Source organism: Corvus moneduloides, chromosome 7, assembly GCF_009650955.1.
Source record: "Corvus moneduloides isolate bCorMon1 chromosome 7, bCorMon1.pri, whole genome shotgun sequence".
Classification (NCBI taxonomy): Eukaryota; Metazoa; Chordata; class Aves; order Passeriformes; family Corvidae; genus Corvus; species Corvus moneduloides.
In genome coordinates, this window is record NC_045482.1 from 37,044,079 (window position 1) to 37,064,275 (window position 20,197).

Sequence of the window (20,197 nt, forward strand, 5' to 3'; positions counted from 1 at the left end):
CTCCTTTTCCATCAGAGCTGCTCCCACTTGCAGCCATCCTGGGAACTCCCGTCAGCCAGTTCATGTTCCTCCTTGAACTGCAGGCACTGGAAATGAAAGAGCAGCCTGGAGCCCTCCCAGCACAGCTCCAGGAGATCCTCCCTTTGTAATTCTGGGATTGCAGTGAGCTTCTGGAGAGGGCTCCCATGGATCCAGGAGGCTGGAGGTCCCTGTGTCCCCAGCCTGCGCTCTCTGCTTGCAGACAGAGCCTTGTCCTTGGCTTACAGAAACGCTTTCAAACACCACGTTCAAGATACCTTAAAAAATATCCAGAGCAGCTCCTGGAGCTCCTCACCTGCTGCCTTAAAGATTCCTGGATGGAAGTCACCTGGCAATGTGAAAATATTCAGTTTACACAGATACTGTCTCACACACAGCACATTTTTCCATTTCATCCCCACCTCTTTCTTTTTTCTTCACCCTTTTCTTTTAATTCAACAGGTAATGGCAATGGATTTTAATGTTCCAGTCATACAGGATATCGCACAAATGTTGTTAAAGTTACAAGATCATCCGGAAATTTTTAGGCCATGGTGTGATAGAAGAGAAGGAAAGGAAAGGAAAGGAAAGGAAAGGAAAGGAAAGGAAAGGAAAGGAAAGGAAAGGAAAGGAAAGGAAAGGAAAGGAAAGGAAAGGAAAGGAAAGGAAAGGAAAGGAAAGGAAAGGAAAGGAAAGGAAAGGAAAGGAAAGGAAAGGAAAGGAAAGGAAAGGAAAGGAAAGGAAAGGAAAGGAAAGGAAAGGAAAGGAAAGGAAAGGAAAGGAAAGGAAAGGAAAGGAAAGGAAAGGAAAGGAAAGGAAAGGAAAGGAAAGGAAAGGAAAGGAAAGGAAAGGAAAGGAAAGGAAAGGAAAGGAATATAATCCATGGCAAAACATAAAAATTTAATTCAGAACAAAATTTTAGATAAATTTCATCTTCTTAAAACCCACAGAAATATATTTTCAATGTTCAGAGAAAGATCTCACACCAAACAGCCTGGTGGTGCTACAGACAAATGATAATAATTTTAATTATATTATATATTTTCCACATTGTATTTTTATTTTTGTGAATATAATAAAATGCTTAATTTACCAATATTTATAATAACTATTACATATAATTGTAATATTAAGTACTAAACATTAAATATTTTATTTTCCAAGTGTTTAAGGCAAGGTTGGACAGGGTTTGGGGCAAGCTGGGATAGTGGAAGTTGTCCCTGCCCTTGGCAGGGGTGGGACAAGATGAGCTTTATGGTGCCTTCCAACCCAAACCATTTAGGATTTTGTGAATCAATAATCCTTTATATTATTATTATTATATTTTTAGTATGTATTTTATATCATATATCTTATAATTCACATATTTCAATATTTTCTTTCTCTGGCCCATATTTCCATAAAATAAAAAGAAAACCAAAACAGCAACAAAAAGCCATCAGTGGTAACAAACCACCGATAAATCCACCACATCAGCGTCATGGGATCAGTGTCACGGGATGAGTGTTCTCCATGACCCAAACTGAGGGACTGGTGAACATAATTCTGTTAAAAAGGAAGGTGCTCTAGGGATAAATCACCCAGCAGGAATTTCTAAACCCCATCCCACTTTTCCCAATGCTGCCACAGCAGCTCAAGATAAAGATGATCGGCCCCAAACTAACGCACCACGGAAATATTATTGGGATCTCTTTGCAGGAGGAAGGACTAATGGGAATTGTGCAGATTGCATTCCCTTTCCTGCTGAAGGCAACCAACCTCCACCACCCAGAGCAAAACCTAAGCAGGTTTTTTTCAGCTGTGGAAGAGCCACTCAGGTTTGAATTTATTTCCAAATTGTTGATTGCTTCAAGATTTAGAGCACAAGTTTCTCTTCCACATCATTACAGGACAAGCAGCCCAGCATCATTTTTAAAGGCACACAAAATTTTTCATGGATTTTAATGGCTTTAAAGGCAGAATAACTCTACTGCTGTATAACATCATCATCTGATGAGAAAGGCTGTTCTAAAAGCTCTGCCTCCATTCAGACATTCCCAATCCCACTCCTCCTGCTGATGTCCCATCCCTGGGTTGGGATAAACTTCCTGAGGATCTCCTGGGTTCCTTTGCCTGCCAATTTTCAGGGCCCCTCTTTAGAGTCAGCAGCACAAGGGGGTCCTGAGGCTGCCCAGCCTCAGGGGCTGCTGCTGTTCAAATCATTAAATACCCCTTAATATAAGAGATTTAATAGAGCTCTGTCTGTACTTTGTTCACTTTGAACCCATCCCCTAAAAACGAGTGCTTAGGAGCACTATAAAATCAGTAGCTGGCAATCTCTACATACAGGACTACCTAGAAAAGCACTGGAAATTTTTTAAGGCAGCTTCTTCAGGCAAAGGGAAGTGGCTGCAGGATTTAATTTGCGCTGCTTTGATTTCTTGTTTCTTTAAACTTTTGCCAGAGGTGATGGGGATGCCAAACGCACATTTTTTTGGTGTACTTTAAAATCCAAATAAATACAAATAACATATGCTTGGGTTTGGTGTTTCCCCTACAAATTTTTTTTTCCCCCAGTAGAAAAAGCAGTCAGTAGGAAAATAGGTATTTCCAGTCTGTCATGAGAGCAGCCACAACGAGGAATCAGCAAATCTCTCTTAAAGAATCACTTACAGAGGGATTGGGAGATGAAGAGACATTTGCCTGCACTCGGAGAGATTTGTAATCAGTGGTGTTCTTTTGTGCTGGATTGATGCTTCCAAAAGTACATTTGCTGGAGCGCTGGTGTTTAATGCTTCAGACTGAAAAAACAAACAGGAACGAGCAAAAACAGAGCAGAATGCTCAGATGATCAGCTTCCTTGTAAAGGTCCTCTTTGGCTCACTTGAATTCACTAAGTACTCAAATATAACTTCTAAGAAGCTTCATGACAGTGGTCTGAAGTTTGGCATTCATTCACTCCATGGGAAAATTAGATTATTTAAATATAACCTTCATGAAAACTGTCCAGGATACCTTAAAATCAATATTTGTAAAGCAGAATATTTAAAAACCAGCAGTTATAATTAGAGCATCAGTTCATTATATCTGCACGTACGGCTTAAATTCCTTAAATTCTTGGAATATTTTTAAGCATAGCCTGAAGTATTCAAAGTTTTTACACCACCAGAAATTTCTGCTTACTGGAAAGGAAATCAAATGTGGGTTTGATTAATTGGTGTAGTCACATATTAAAAACTTTTGCTTCTTATCCCATTAAAAGTAACACTAATGAGCAATGGCTGTGACCTTCAAGGGGAAAGCCACGTGTGCTTCAACCCCTCAATATTTACCACCCAAATTTAATCTTTATAATGGACACCTTAAAAGGAATCTGATAGGAAATACTAAGAGCTGCTCCAAAAGTAAAACACTTAAGGAAGATTTTGATTAATGCCTCGTGATTAATCAATTGATTAATACAGTTTTCAATACAGATGTGAGGACAGTGTCTACTTTAATCAACCCTCCTGAACACGGTGAAGACAAATGATGTATTTTTGAGTCGACTGAAAAAACAAAGCCCGTTTTAGCAGTTATGTAAATTACAAGTCAAGCCTTCCTTACAATGCCCAGATTTTCCCTTTTACAAAAACCTTACACACAGGAGCTGTTAATTAGGTAATTGTCATCCTTTTGGGAAGGAACTTGCTATGAACCTAAAAGTAGTCCCACTTTCAGCCAAATGAGTGCACTTCTTTAAAGAAATTGTTTTAGAATTGCACTGTAATCCATATTTAAAGTCCCTCTCCCTGATATTTCTTTATTCTGAGACTGTTTCTAATTTGTGATTATGCTTTCTACCATACTAAAACTGAAATCTTTATTCCAGTCAAAAATAATCACCCCGTAATTACTGTGACAAACTGCCCAAGCTGTATCATTGTGGCCATTCCGACTAATGATATTGTATTAGAATGCCGAGCAATAGACTTCAAATGGAAAATATAATTATGTGCATTAGTTTGTCTAAGCATTTATAAGATCACATATCCATCAGTTATCAGGTCTCATAAAAAAAGCCATATATCACTGTCACTGCTGGTTTTGTTATTTAAAATGGGGGCTGTTATGAACTCTGCTTAGGATGTGTGGCTCAAATTCCACTTTTTCTGTTGTCCAGTAAATCCTTGTGAGCTGAAGTCCTACAAAATGAGCAGAATTCTCAGCTGATGGCAGGGGAAAAAAATTATTTGACTGTCTCACCAAACTTTAACTCAATGTTTATGGTGCCAAATAATCCTGGAGATGTGTCTGACTTTACTGTGCACAAAGTGGTTCACAGAATCATGGAATCTTTCAGGTTAGAAAAGCTCTCCAAGACCATGGAGTCCAGCCTGTGCCCAATTCCCACCTTGTCAACAGCTCAGAGCACTGAGTGTCACATCCAAGAATTCCTTGGACACCTCCAGGGATGGGGACGCTAAACCTCCCTGGGCAGCTCTTTCCAGTGCCTGAGCACCCTTTCCATGGAGAAATTCCTGCTGCTGTCCAACCCAACCCTCCCCTGGCCCAGCCTGAGGCCGTTCCCTCTCCTCCTGTCCCTGTTCCCTGCCAGCAGAGCCCGACCCCCCCGGCTGCCCCCTCCTGTCAGGGACTTGTGCAGAGCCACAAGGGCCCCCCTGAGCCTCCTTTGCTCCAGGCTGAGCCCCTTTCCCAGTTCCCTCAGGAATTCTCCAGCCCCTTCCCAGCTCCCTCAGCCGCTCCTGGGGCTCCAGGCCGTTCCCAGCTGCGTTCCCTTTCCTGGATATGCTCCAGCCCCTCAGTGTCCTTCTTGTTAGAAGGGGCCCAGAAATGACCCCAGCGCTGGAGGTGCCTCACCAGCGGATAAATCCTGGCTGAACATCTCCGTACCTCCAGCTTCCAAAGCTAAGGAAATGCCTGAGCACCCTCTGAGCATCCTGAGCAAGCTGAGCACGAACCCAGCTTCACCTTGGCAGAACTGCAGTTCAATTTCACTCAGGCTCCTTCTCTACACACTTTGCTTTCCTTTGGAAAACCTGAACAGTTTAGGACCTTGGTAGGGAGAGTTCTTTCCAGTCTAAACAATTCCACGATTCCATGTCAAGGAGGATATGCAGAATCATAGAATAACAGAATGGTTTGGGGTGGAAGGGATCTTAAAGCTCATCTCCTGCCACCCCCAACACCTTCCACCATCCCAGGTGGCTCCAAGCCCCGTCCAGCCTGGCCTTGGACACTTCCAGGGGTCCAGGAGCAACCACAGCTTCTCTGGACACCCTGTGCCAGGGCCTGCCCACATATCATCACACAACAAGGAGAAGTTATTACGTCACCTATTACCACATCACAATGATGAGTTACCCTCAGAAAGTATAAATAACATTTTCCTCCCTCTTTTTGGGTCATCTGGGCTGCATCTCTGCGGTTCCGACACCCCGCTGAAATAACATCGTGCTGCATTCTGGTGCCAGTATAAATTTCAGCCATCCAAACAAGGCTGTGTATTTGAACTGACAAAGAATAAATTATTTGCATCTGGCATAACTGATGGTTGTGTCAAAGCCCTGTCTTATAATTCTTAATCTTATAGATGCCTGTTTACTTGTACATAAGATAGCAGCGCTGAGTCTCTTCCCAGAACAATTATCAGGTTATTGCTACGGGCGAGCCTGGAACTTCCAGGGGAAGCCACATGAAAATGCAGCCAACCCGGAGCAGGCTGAAAGGGAAGTACTGAATTAGAGCTCACTGCTCAGCTTTCCTCCTCTGTGCTCCCAGGAAAATGGGAATCGGAGGGTGCCAGGCGGGCACAGAGCCGCAGGTGCGTCTTTGCTTCCGTGTGCTTCCCAGGACAAGGACCCCAAATATCAGAGGAGAAATGTCACCCACCCTCCTCCACAGGCTGAGAAGATTCTGGGATAATCTACATCCTATGATACAGGATATTTTTTTTAAATGAAAACTACCTTTCAATGAGCAAGGAGTTGATTTTTTGAGTGGTTTCTTTACGGCTGCTTTTAATTAATAACGATTTTATACGTTTAGAAAGAAAATCCAGCAATGCAGACCTGGAGAATGTTTAAGATACGTTGTTTTCCCAGGAGAATTTTCAGTGATTTTTATTAATCCTGTAGTTTGCAATGGCTGGGTTTTATATGATGCTGTGTAGTTTATATTTATATTCGTATTTAACCTATTGTATTTGATTCTCAAATATGCAACAAAAGACATGAGAACCACAAGCCCTCAAAGGAACCTTCACTGCTCCCACCTGTTTTACCCCCATAAAGAACTGGGGCTCGATTTGGAAAGATGAATAGGCCATGAAATTCCTGCCTCTTTATTAGCAGAATTAATTTTAAAGGGTCAATGTACATCCTAGAAAATTTGTCTCATATTAAGATGTCCAGATGTTTTTGGTCTCTCTGTCTGACATTCCCACCATCAGAATAAATTGTATTTCCAGCCTAATGCAATAGATAAGAGAGAGGAATAAATCTCATCCAGTTCAGTTGATAAAATTAACATGCTGATGATATTTTAATGTTTCCATATAATCAAGGGAGCATGGATCATGCCTCCACCAGTTCCAATGTAATTCTCTTCTTTAATCTTTTCTCAAGGAAGAAAAAATCGAGCATTAGAGAGGAGTATGCAGCGAACAGTGAGTGCTCCAGCCTTGGGGCGAGTCGTTTGCGATGCGGTTGAGCAGCTTTGCCCAAAGGTATGGCAGAGCAGCAACCAGAGGCTGGGGTCAGCACCAGCCTTGCTGCAGTGCCACCGTGTCTCTCACTCATCAGGGCTGCTGGTGGAGCAGCTCCACTGAGCTGGAGAATGGCATTAGCATCTCAGAGCCACTCAGCGGCCGCCCGACCTTGCACAGAGGGCAGAGAATCATCCTTGGCTCACACAGAGGGAATGGGAGCGGCTCCAGGCCTAAGGCAGGCGGAGTGTGGCCCAGAATTGCTGGAGCAGGACAGTGGTACAGGGCAGGTGGAAATAAAACTGTGTTTTGTGACCAGGCAAAGTAAAGACATCAAAGGCAGAGGAGACAGAAAGCAAAAAAGGGGGAAGGAAAAAAGGAGAGGAGAGGAGAGGTCTCTGTACTGAACCTAAGAATTATTCCTACTTGGCAGAAACCATTGGTTTGTGGTGGAATTCTTCAGGCAGAAGACTGTAGCTGAAGGGGTTTAAAGACCCAATTCCCACTACATTTTGATGCTCTTTGGGTATTTAACTGATTCACAAAGCCTTAAGCTCCTGGCTTTGGTCTGTACTGTACGAAATATCAGGATGCATCCCCTTCACATATTTGCAAGGGAAACATTCATCAGGTCCAGGAATAAATGGGACACATCAACAATCCCGATATATTCATATAATCTCCCTACTGTGTGTACTCAGCTTCCTTTGGCATCGTTAAAAATAGAAATGTTATATGAGGAAATTATTGTAACATTGTTATAAGTTATTGCAATGATTGTATCGTTACAATTATTGTACATACGGTTAAAAACTAATTTCAAGAAACAATGAAAGATCGTCCAAACTGAAAAACAGGGAAGCTTCATTTTTGTTATATGAATACTTGATTCCAAAATAATTCCTGTGTCTTTGCAGGTGGTCTGTGAGCCGGGCAGAAACCTGCTCAAGAGGAAGGCAAAGGCAGAGATGACACAGAAAATGTCCTGCTGAGGACTCACAGCTCTGTTTTGGCCAATGCAAGACCCAGAGACAACCCACAGAACAACCATCTCCAGAAGGAATTTCTACAAGGAAAGGGTTGCGAAACATTGCCGGGGGCTGCCCAGGGAGGTTTGGAGTGCCCATCCCTGGAAGTGTGCAAGGAATGCCTGGACATGGCACTCAGTGCTCTGGGCTGGGGACAAGGTGGGCACCGGGCACAGCTTGGACTCCATGACCTTGGAGCTCTTTCCCAACCTCAACGATCCTGCGATTTCCACATCAGGAAAGTGAGACTGCAGAAGGGTGTTTTGGGGATGTAGGAGGATGAGGTAGAGGATGCACAAGTTTGAATCTCAGTTATATTCTACAAAGCCTTAAAAACCATTCCCATTTTCCTCACACACTTACAATTCCACCCTCCCGCCAGCATTTCCCAGCCTTGGGGAGAAGAGGAGAAGGACCAAAGCTGTGCCATCCCCCCAGAGCTCTCACACGTGCCCAGAGCTGCCCAACACGTGTGTTCAATGCTGCAGGGGCAGCATCCTCACCCCTGTGCTCGTCAGTCATGGCTCTGCAGTGATCTCAGAGCTCCTGGAGCAGCACAGCGTGGCTCAGACACCGCGGAACCGCTCGGAGCTGTCAGCACATTTCCAGCAGATTGATGGCTCTGAAGACCTCCAGTGTAGAGGGTAATGTTAAGGATCTGCAGTTACTCAGCTGAAGCTGAGATGAGGGATGCCTCCTTTCCAGGCCTGGTTATTGAATTTGAAAACCCTCATAGGTTTTGCTGTCACTGGTGTTGCTTAAAACAGACTGTTATAGGAATGAGTTAAAAAGGAACCACTGGGAAAAGAAGTTTAAAGGAAAAGGAAGATGTATCTTTATGGTTTTCAGGTTAACGCAGCGACAAAAAGATAAAGTTTCACCATATAGTAAAAAAAAATAATCTTTGTGTTAGATTCTGGTCCTCAGAACAGCTTTTTTTACAGCCAAAAAACTCCTTAGTGTAGAAGTAAGCTCAGAGCCAAAACATTTTATTATACAAAAGTTTACCGTAAGCAGAAGCTACTCTGAACTGAAATGCAATTTGCATATTCTATTTCACTGATTTTACTTTATTTCCTAATGAATAGCCTTCAACACCAGGTAAAAAACTGAAGATAGAAAGCAGACTGTAAATAAGTGCCAAGTCAAAGAAACATTAAAAACCAGACCAGCAAAAAAAAAAAAATTAAATTTTTTTCTAACTTGCTACATTTGAAACACAAAGAACTATCTATTTTCATGTAATTACTTCTCATTTTCTCTGTGAAACCATTTCTATTCCTGAAGTAAGATACACTATTAACCCTCTGCCTTCCCAATCCCACACACTCCTTCACTCACCTGCCTACAGCTCCATGAACTGATCATGCTGCACATTTGGCCTTCATTCTTCGAGGTATCTTGGTGTAACCAACACTTCGTGCAACTTAATGAGAATAAAATGGCAAAAAAATGGGAATGGGAACTTATGAAAAATCTCTGAGTGACAAATTTAGTTCTTAAGTGGTGAACCTGGCTGTACGTCTGCAAGTTCATGAGAAATGTAGTACTAAAAAATAATAATATAATCCTGAATATGTATCTCTCCCTTGGGACTGGTTTCTTTGCACCAGAAAACAACGTCTTTATTAAAGAACAAGTCCATTTTTCGTTAAGCATCAGGAAGTAGCCAGAATAGTCTGGTATAGCTGGAAGGGAAAGCTTCCCCCTAGAAAGAACAGTTTGAGAAGTGCTTCTTTTCTGAACTTTCATCTGTGACTTAAAACCGAGAGTTGTCATCTCATTTGATGCTGCTGACTGGGAGGTCCATGGGGAAAGCAGGATTTAGTGAATTTTGTTGGGAATTAAGTGCTTACATTTCTTCTCCAGAAGCATTTGCCTTTGCAGAAGAAGGCTGCCCCTCTCTTCTTCCAACTTCTTGGAGATATTTTATTCCCTTGCCCTTCATCAAGCTTCCAGTCCCTTTCATGAAACCACCAGCAGGACTTTGGGCAGCTCCAGCAGGGCAATAATTATCCAAAAAATGGGCTCGTAAATTCAGAGAGTGATATATTGCTCTGGGATCCCTCTTTCCCTCTCCAGCACAACCCATCCCTGCCCACTGCTGGTTTTTCAGCCACCCAAGACCCTTTGCAGAACTTTTACTTCTTCAGTGAACCAACGGTATAAAGCTTTCCCTATAAAACAAAAGGCAAAGCTGCTCACGAGGATTCTTTCCTCTTCTTTTCATCTGTCAATGAAATATTTAATGAATCAATCAATGGAAAGTCTCTAGGCAGGAGGGTTCTAAACTCACTGCCATAAGTAGGCATTTAATTTTGATTTACTGAGGTCGTTATTGCTTATTAATCAGATAACATTATGAAAGCTGAGTACGTGTGTGTCAGTTGTACATTAATTAGTTACTAAAGTAAGAGAAGTTAAAGAGCACCAGGAGCTGCTTACATGTCCCCTGAATCAATTTAATTACAAGGAAAAACTTCCAGAGCACATTCTTCCACATGGGTAACCATTCATATGAAAACAAATTGCAACAAATAGTGAGGTCTTCAGACAAAAAATGGCTTCTGGAAGTCACATAAGCAGCAGATAAATGCTTAAACTTCATTTTAAAAAAAAATCCAAGTAATCTTTTTGACAACAACTTTATCAAGTGTATGCAGGAGTCAGAAGCTTCCTTTTTTCCAGAATTATCCATGCTGTGACTTAGGAACAGTTTGGTTGTAAAGATGGACATCCCATGCTATGACCAGATTACATCATACATTTCCAATTCCCAATAACTCTCAGTTATGGCCCACTATATCTCTTTATATTTTCATTCTCTAATTAAATATTACTCTAAAATATTCACTGGGCACAGCTCACTAATGGAAAATACTGAATATTGTCAGTGTTTTGCTCTGCCAGCCACCCCACACTGCTCCTGCTGCAGGGAAATGTTCTGGGATTCATGGATTTATTCCTGGGATGAAAAGTGCCCTCGGTTGCCTCACTTTTCCCACCACTCTGATTTATGTTCCCCCTCCAGCACAGGCTGAAACAAACTTTCTAAATCTGACAATTGTTTTATCAATTTTGGAAATTTGGCTGATATGACAACATTATTTCTTAGAAAGCAAGCACATATTTACACTTACCACGTTTAAATCACCTGCTGCAGCTGAACATTAATCCCAAGGACTAATTCCAATTGTTTTCCTGGTGATATCCCAATGCAACCAGGTAAGGAAGCTGCCAGGTTGCTGCTTGTCCTCCTGTGACATCTCCTGCCCAGCTGGGCCCTTTTCCAGAGCCAAAGCCAGCACCTCTCCATGCCCACACGTTCTGGGAATGTAAAAACAAGCAATAGCCTGTGTCATGTGGTGACAAACACAGTTCAAAGAGCCATTATCACTTGTTCTCATGGTGATAATTAATCCCATCATCATTATCATAATGAGAAGCCACACTCCGAAAATGCTGATTGAAAAACTCCAATGTAAAAAATACAGTCACTCACTGCCCTTTCAGCCTGAGGGATTCTTACATTTGCTGTTGATTAGCACACAGCCTTCCAAAGAATTTTTATGCCCCAATCCAAACTTTTCTAGTGTTCTTATGTCTCACTTCGTGATTTTTTAAAATGTTCCATTCTAGCATGAAGTGCCAGGATTGCACTTTTGTTCATTAATTTGTGATGGATCTTTAATCAGATTTTCTTTTTCCTGATTTCTCTCCTCTCCCATGGAGGAGGTGACAAAGGAAGACAAAAAAATTGAGAGAGAAAGAGATTGTCGTGGCTTCAACTCAGCCAGCAACTAAATCCCACACAGCCACCTGCTCCCTCCCTCTGTGGGATGGGGAGGAGAACTGGAGAAACCTGCGGGTTAGATAAGACCAGATTAATAATTGAAATCAATTATGATAACGTTATTATTAATAATAATAGTAATGAGGGAAGGGAAGGGAAGGGAAGGGAAGGGAAGGGAAGGGAAGGGAAGGGAAGGGAAGGGAAGGGAAGGGAAGGGACGGGAAGGGAAGGGAAGGGAAGGGAAGGGAAGGGAAGGGAAGGGAAGGGAAGGGAAGGGAAGGGAAGGGAAGGGAAGGGAAGGGAAGGGAAGGGAAGGGAAGGGAAGGGAAGGGAAGGGAAGGGAAGGGAAGGGAAGGGAAGGGAAGGGAAGGGAAGGGAAGGGAAGGGAAGGGAAGGGAAGGGAAGGGAAGGGAAGGGAAGGGAAGGGAAGGGAAGGGAAGGGAAGGATAAGCTCTGAATTGCCATGATTATAAAAAGAGAGGTGGCTTTGGGAAGGGACCCCATGTAATGCCATGTACTGGCCCTTGATTCCAGGCCTTCCCACCAGGCAGAATTCCAGCCCCTCCTACAGCTGCTGAACATCCCCCCCACACAGACTCTCTTTTCAGCTTTTCAGACATCTTTATGAACATTTTGAAGCTGATAAATAACCCGAGCCTGTCCCACAGACACTCCTCTTCTGCAAGGCTGATAAGGCAAATCTAAACCACATATAGATAAACATTGCATTTTTAGAGGCCTCAGATTTGTCTCTGGTTCTCAGCTCACCACTGGGCTCTGCAAGCATAAAACGAGGTGTGTGAGATCCAAAACTCCCTGTAAATGACACAGTGCCACCTTTAAAATCCTGAACTTCAAAAATATTTGTGAAATATGTTCTTCACATTCCATATTTCCATATTCTGTAGATACAGAGATATGGAATGACCTGATACTGGTGAAATTTAAGTCTTGCACTATAAACAAAGGTGAATTGGTTCATCAGAGGGGCCTTTTCCCAGTGTTTTTATCTGTTCTGGACGTATTAATTGGCTATACACATATGCACAATCATTACATGGTAAATTAAAAAGGGGCACATAATAAGCTTAAGTCACCATAAATCATACAATAAACATCTGAAAGAGAAAATTTATTAAACAACATGTTCCCACAACAACTTCATCCCTTTCCATTAAATCCATAACCCCCTAGGACTTGTTCTACTATTCCCAATTCCTGAGTACACATTATCTATTAAAAAAAATAAAATAAAAAAGCACAACTCACCATGCCAGGGTATGTCTCTTCCTCTCACATTTTGGTCTGGCAGTTTGTTTTCTGTGGCAGGAATTCCAGCCTGTGGCTATTTTGGATAGAAAATTGTGTCCTCCTAAATGAAAATTTCCTTCATTTTAATAATGTTTCTAATCTGCATCAACAAGAAACCCAGTGAATGGGTGAATGGGATATTCCCAGGGAAAGAATCTCCTTGTAGATGGTTACTGTGCCTTTTTAAGGCCAGCAGCTTGGATTTGGGATTCCTGCATCCCATATGAATGAGGACCATTCCCAACCAGCTTCTCCAATAATGCAAAAAAGAAGTTTCTTTTCCTCCAAATATTTTGTTGAAGCAGGTTCTGTCTTTGCTAGAAGTAAACTACTTTTCCCAGCCTAAAATTTCCGAGTACATATTTCCCTTTAGGCAGAAAATGGATGTTCCTCTGGAGAACACACTGGGATTTAGACCTTTTCCTTCACGGAACTCCAAAGTGACTTTGGACAAATCGCTGTTAATCCTACATTACTCAGGTGTCAGAACTGATCTTATTTAACAATTTTGATAATTAATTTGACAGAGGATGTGAGGACACCAATTACATTGTTTTTCCTGACATGAATTTGGAAGGCAGTGCCGACTCCAAGGAATATCAGACGACAGGTAAATGAAATGATCTGGGGATTTCAATGACAGAAGTAGGATAACATTTAGCAACACAAAACTGCAAGTTCAGGAACTTAGGAGTGAATAATTGCTACTTTTGAGGCTGGTTTTGGAAATGGAAGAAGAAGGCAAAGATTTCATGATATGCTTGAACATAAATCACTGATGCAACAGCCCCATGAACACAAATGGTGGGAACATCTTCTGATGGGGAAGAAATAATATTCTCATTATAAATAGGAGAATATTCCCACTCTTCTACAAGCACCATGTTGGGACTGCCTAGTTCTGCACTCTATTCACAGGCAGGAGGAAAAGTCATCAAAATATGGAATACTCAGGAAAAAGTCCAACCTCACTTAAGTGATGAGAAAGAAACAAAGTCACTTATTTAGCAGTAAAATGAATGAAGACTTGGATAAAACTACTTGAAATCGCTAGGAAAGGTTGGTGCCAACATGAACAGGCTATAAATAAATTCAACTTATTAAAAGAATATGTGTAAATAACATCTTCTGGCAGGAGAAAGGTTTTCCAACAGGAATAGAGAAGGCAAAAAGTTATTTTGAATTACAGTGGTCAAACCCAATTCCATTGTATGCTTCCCTGGAAAAGCTAGGGGATTTTGTAGCCCTTGCTGCTGTGACTTTGAGTATGTTGAGCATTTTTTGTCTATTCCATTACACTGGAGATGAGAGCCTGACATTCTTAGAGTTGCTTCAAAACCCCAGGCAGGACCAACAGGTGTGGGGTGTTGAGTGCACCAGTTTTATTGGCACTCTTTAAATTGGATCTGTCAGCCAGGAGAGAGGTTTACATCCCACATGGATCCTCATAAAGTGCCATTGCAGCACCTCATGTCTCTGTAAATACAGATGAATATATAGCTAATGAATACAGATAAGAAATATAAATAATCACAGGTACCACATACATGAACCCATACACAGCTCAGGCATTCACGTGCTCTCTAGACAAGGATGGATCTCAAAGTGAGGTGTAAATGTAGGTTTGAGATTCGTGTTATTATCACATTAAACAATAAATGTGTGTAAAAGAGGATGTTTTGCTATTTCCACTCGTTCTAAACACAGGGTACAGCCTCCCCCCATATCCAGCCAAACAGCAGACACAATCCAGGCCCTTAAGCCACATCTTCTCATGCTAAAACCTTCCATCTTTTGCAAGTAACTCATCTGATTTCCATGATCATAAAGAACTGGATAACACTAAATTATAACAACAGCAATCAGGGGCATGGGGAGCAAGAGGATCCTCGATTGCAGCCCATGCATCACTCAACAGCCCCACAGAAGAAGAGATTGAAAAGCACATCAATTCACATAACTTCCTCCCAGTGCCCATTGTCTTTTTCAGTTCCTAATGATGCTGAAGTGTCTCCATGATTAAAATTTAAAGGTTTCCCAGTAACCAAGTAATTTGCCCAAAACTCCTTATCTAGCACTCACCATGAAGACTCTGATTTTAATATACCATTAATCAAGCTCCAGCCAAGTTTACTACTGATACTTTCAAATTACAGAGGAACTAACTTCATTCTTCTCAGTGTGGCAGAGAGAGACCACTTCTCTGATTAGCCACAGCCCCTAAAAACAGATGGATAAAAAGGCTGGGCTGGATGCACTTTCCTGAAGGAACTATTTGTTGCGAATTACGATTTAGTAAACAAAATTGGATCACTCTGCTGCAGGATAAACTTCAGCCAAATTTTGAGCCCTACATACCCTAATTACAATAAAAACCATGAGCCGATTTCAAGTTTTACGGTGTAACAATAACGTGGGATTTGATGAAATGTAAATTGACGCGACGGTGAATCAAACGGGCGAGTTCCAAATATCCGCGTATTTCCCACCACAAACATTCCCACAAATGCCCGTGGTGGGTGTTTAATTGAGGCACATGAATAGATCCCCAATCTTCAATAGGACATCTCGTGCTCTAAGTGATGCACGTGCACAAGTGATTGCAGGATCAGTTATCAGAAAATGATCCCCGGTACAATTTATAAGAATTCCAACAGATTGCAAATAGCTATGATTTGTCACACAACATCTGGTCTCTTCTCTCCACAATCAAATGGACAAATGGAAATAACAATACAGGCTGTGAAATCGCAGCTTGGAAAAAACAATTAGAGGGAAAGGGACCCCTACCTTACCCTGCTGGAGTGATGGAATTTGCACAGGGCTGCCTGGCTCAGCTAACGAAGAGTCAGCACTTGTTTGAGCTCTAGTGTGATTGCCACAAAAGAAATATTGAATTCTGAAGTTGTTTCCACAGCTGCAGTCAGATTTTCAGGCAAAATGGGATGGTCCTGTTACTGCCCTGGGAAAAACTTTCCCTGTTCTGAGGGATCAACGTCCTGTCGAGATGGGTGAGCAGATGGACCAAATTGTAATGTGTTATTTAAATAGATCAGTATTATCATTATTTATAGATCTATGTATTATTACTATGTCAACCCAATCCCTTGGTTCTGGATGCTGCCAACCATTAATTCTATTTAATTCACCTAGAGAACACTACAGCACGTCCAGGAACCTTTCAAAATTGCAAGAACTTTCTCAGCAGTGAAATCAGAGGGACAGGTAACAATTAGTTTGGCTGAGAATTAGGAATACCCATCACTAAGCTCAGATTTATGCAATACAATTTAAATTAAAAGGATGTATGTAAAAATGTTGAGGAAAAAAATTAAAGAGGGTGTTTACAATAACAGCAACTGAGACAGATTTCCATTGACAGCATTACTCAAAATCTCTGGATGGCACCGTCTGCTGGTAAGTTTGATTATCTGGTGAAAAATCAGTTTGATCTTTAAGAAAAGAGCAATGAAACGTCTGAGCTTCCTGTCATTCAAACCCAGCCTTCACAGAGGAGTTGACATTCTCCACTTGAGTTAAATAAAAGTTTCAGCTCTTATATGGGAGCCACTTTTACTAAGACGAGAGACATTTGGGTGAGGTAACAGACTTCCTTTACATTGATGTCTAAAGAAATGAAAGATTTGGGTATTTTTTCAGATAATGAGTAAATCTGCTCTTTTTGGACTGACCTCAGCACCAACCTCCTCTCTGTACAAGCTCAGCACAGCTCTGCAAGCAGTGAACTCAAGGCAATATCCAGGCAAGGAACTTCACTTTTATTTGGTATTCATCCAAAAGTTCCCAAATTCCTGCTGCTTACTCTTCTTTCAGAATTTTTGTTCCCCAGCAATAATCAACAGTGTAAAGTGGAATAGATAAGGCATACAAAAGAAAAATAAAATCACTAAGATGGTTCCTGAAGTTCTCCTTTATCCCAAACACACTAATACCTTTTTGGAAGATGTACAACGTTAACCAATTCTTTTCTGTCAAGTAGCAATTTTTTGGCAGATCCTTTTTGCATGATTCATGAAGGACCAGTAAAAGGCTAATTGTTCAAATTAATTTGCGTAAATGACTAAGCAAGAGATAACAAAATTACATCTGCACTTGTTTGGCAAAGATTCAATAGCAGCGGCCCTGTACTGCCAGCTGCTTCCAGACAACACTCTCGCAGAAATTAAAAGCTACAAATATTAATTAATACACTTTTTTGGTACGTTAATTTGTACTGAAAGGTTCCGGAGTACAAAACTGCTGAGAAGATGAACCATGATAATTAGAATTAATGGGATGGATGCATGTTTTTTGCAGCTGAAGTTTTAAAAACCCATGAATGGAACTGGGAACTTGGAACTGACATTCTCATAAATCTCTATGATAATGCTGCTATTAGTATTAGAAGGATTAAGTGCTGTGGCTCCGGCGTTATCCATCACATGACACGTTGTATCCCATCTGTCACCGCAGCGCCTGAGACATGAGCGCTGTCCTTGAGGAAGCCGCGTGAAAAGCTTTGGGAATTCAAGGAATTGCAGGATGGATGGCTCAACCCCCCGACTCTCCGGCAGGAATAATGGCCGGTGCTCTGTTCTTGTCAGCTCAGGGCTTGAGCAAATACTCTGGCTGTGGTTAAGTTAAGTTAAGTTAAGCAGCCTGAATTGGAGATAAATCAGCAACAGTCAAATGTCACAGATTTTTATAGTTCACTCCTTCCTGTCGTTGTGAGATGGGCGCCTCTGGAACTGGTTTTTACTGGTGTTCACCCCATTCATTTGGCATTTTTTTAGGGCAGCCAGCGCCACTGGGGCTCCACTCAGTGCACTGAAATAACAAATAATTTTTACATGAAATCGCTAACGAGATCATTTACCTGTTTCACAATGTTATCTCCATGATACAAATCCCCTTCTCCATGGAAATGCTGTCAGAAAAAAATGAAATTTTAGATGCATTCTGTCTTGAAATTTTGCCTGGAAAATTACCTTCAAATTTTGTGTTAGGGCTTTCCAAACTTTTGAAAAATTATTGTATTTTACATCCTAAAAATACTTCACAGGGACACATATAAGACCACACTGTCCATGTCACTAATTATTTTTTCAATGCTAAGAAAGGCTGTAGAGAAGGAAGTTTCAAGCTTTCAAAGGTAAGAAATTCTTAAATAGCACTTTGCCTTCTATTTTGAACGATGCCTGTGCACACGGGCAATGGAATCGGTGAGAAAGGCTGGACCAGAGGGGGTGTCTGAGAAAGACCAGACAGAGGAGATTACCCTGGGAAGGAGCAGCTTCCTCACCCTTCCCAAAAAGCCACCCCATGGTGTTCAAAGTCCCCAAAGCAAGCCAACACTAAGGAACATCTATTAGACAGTAAGATCCAGAATATTTTTCCCCTCAAGTATTTTGGTAGGAAAACTCTCAAAATTATGCTGTCACAAGTTATTAGAATTATTAGAACTTATTGTTGGTGGAATTCTTGGGGCTGCCTTGTGCAGGGCCAGGAGCTGGACATCCATGATCCTTAAGAGTCCCTTCCAATTCAGGATATTCTATTATTCTACCCATATTTTTATTCTTTTACTCTGAACTATTGGAACATTTTCCTCTTGTACAACAACTCTGATTTTATTCTGCTTTTATTCACCTAGGTGGGCTAAAAAAATAACAACTTGTTATGTCCCTTCTCTGATGACATCATGGAATAAAATAAAAAGCTCTCCTTGATCCTGACCCTGAGCATGTGGGCTGTTAATTTTGTGCAGTCAGACTGCTCATGGTCTCACAGCTCACGAGAACTCAACCAAAATCTTCCCATTCCTCGGATCAGTCAGAGAGCACAGCAGCGAGGGTGGGTGCTCAGCTCCCCAAAACCAGATTTTCATAGCCCCATCCAGCAAAAAATCCTGGAAAACACAAATTTTATTAATCTTTTAGATCTTATATTTATAGCAATAATAAAAATATATGATAATTTATTAATTACTGTGAATTATAGAGTATGTGAATATTTTTCGTCAACAATAGCATTATGTTTATGGTCCAAAATATTCACTCAGGTGGGCAGAAATCAATCAGCCTCAGAAATTAATACATTTCAATTAATAACATAAATTAATATCTTCTTCTTTCTGCACTCTGAAGACACAACTGTTTACCTCTACACAGAGATGTGAGACAGAATTGCTGTGAGTCACATGGCGTAAACACACAAAGAGGTTTTGAGCCAAGTTAAATCAGGGATTAAAGAGAAAACTGGATAAAGTTGAGAACCACAACACCCAGATAACACAGGAGGAGGAAACAGGAGCATGGATAGAACAGGGCACAACACCAAGTCATTCCTAATCATTTAAATTGTTAAATAGAAAAGAAAATCGGAGGAAAAAATATATCATCAACAAAATTTTGCATTTCTGTAGCAGAAAATCCAAAGCACTTTATTGATACCTCTGTGGGTTATGATCCTGATATTCCCAGCGGGATAACCATCACCACTATGGTTTGGAAAAAGCAACAGGAAGGGGATAAACTTTGCCCAGAGCACAGGAAAACCCAGCTGCAGAGGGAGGCAGTGCCCCAGCTGGATCCCGATGCTGTCCAGGATGCTGATCCAGAACATCCCACCCATGGCACCCACTGGGCAAGGAGGACCTGGAAACAGGGGTTTTAATTCTCATTGCAGCACAAGGAATTTGTGGAATTGGAGAGCCTGCCAAAGATCACCTGGAGCCAGGAGGAGTTTTGCAGGCAGGGAATTTCTCTGAAATATAATTATCACCTCTACGCTGTCCTGTTAAAGCAAAGGGTAACGGTGGTGGCTGTTTGGCACCGGATCTAACGTGGATTTTGTTTCTTCTCTCTGTCTTTAATCAGCACACCGGACTTGCTGAAACTTCCCAAAACACAGGATTCTGGTGGTTTTTGGTGTGTGATTTTGGTAATTTTTGGTATATTATTTTGGCATTTTTTGGTGTGTGATTTTCACAGAAGTTTCACCTTTTTTATGCTGTTGTCACTTCTCACTCGTGGCCACATCACAAAGCAAATTCCAGGCCATTCCTGACACCAAAATTCATGCTAAGAGTAACTTGAAGAGCTTAATTATTAACTGAATGAACTTCCTTTAAGCTGTAATAATAGAGCAGCATTAGTAAAAAGAGTACTTAGATTTGCATTTATGGCCCTTTACTGAAACCATTTGCTTCCCCTGAGACAATTCTTCTTTCTTCCATCTCATCAGTCTCATGGCCCAATACAGGGCATCAAACCTGTCATTATCAGTCCTGGTCTGATTGATACACAAAACTTCTCAGGAAGATTTAGGGAGTATTAGGTGTTTCCAGGGATCTTATAGCAG

At 41.4% G+C, this 20,197-nt stretch overlaps 1 long non-coding RNA gene across 1 annotated transcript in view; it reads right to left on the minus strand.

The window, feature by feature from the left end:
• Positions 1–1,223: 1,223 nt before the first annotated feature.
• Positions 1,224–20,197, minus strand: part of LOC116446838 — a 28,381-nt gene continuing 9,407 nt past the window's right edge. The window contains exons 3-8 of the long non-coding RNA XR_004241402.1: positions 18,572–18,743; positions 17,712–17,762; positions 12,794–14,311; positions 10,872–11,058; positions 9,073–9,157; positions 1,224–3,012 (exon numbers count right to left, since the gene is read on the minus strand). This is a non-coding gene — a long non-coding RNA (uncharacterized LOC116446838). The remainder of the gene's footprint in view (positions 3,013–9,072; positions 9,158–10,871; positions 11,059–12,793; positions 14,312–17,711; positions 17,763–18,571; positions 18,744–20,197) is intronic.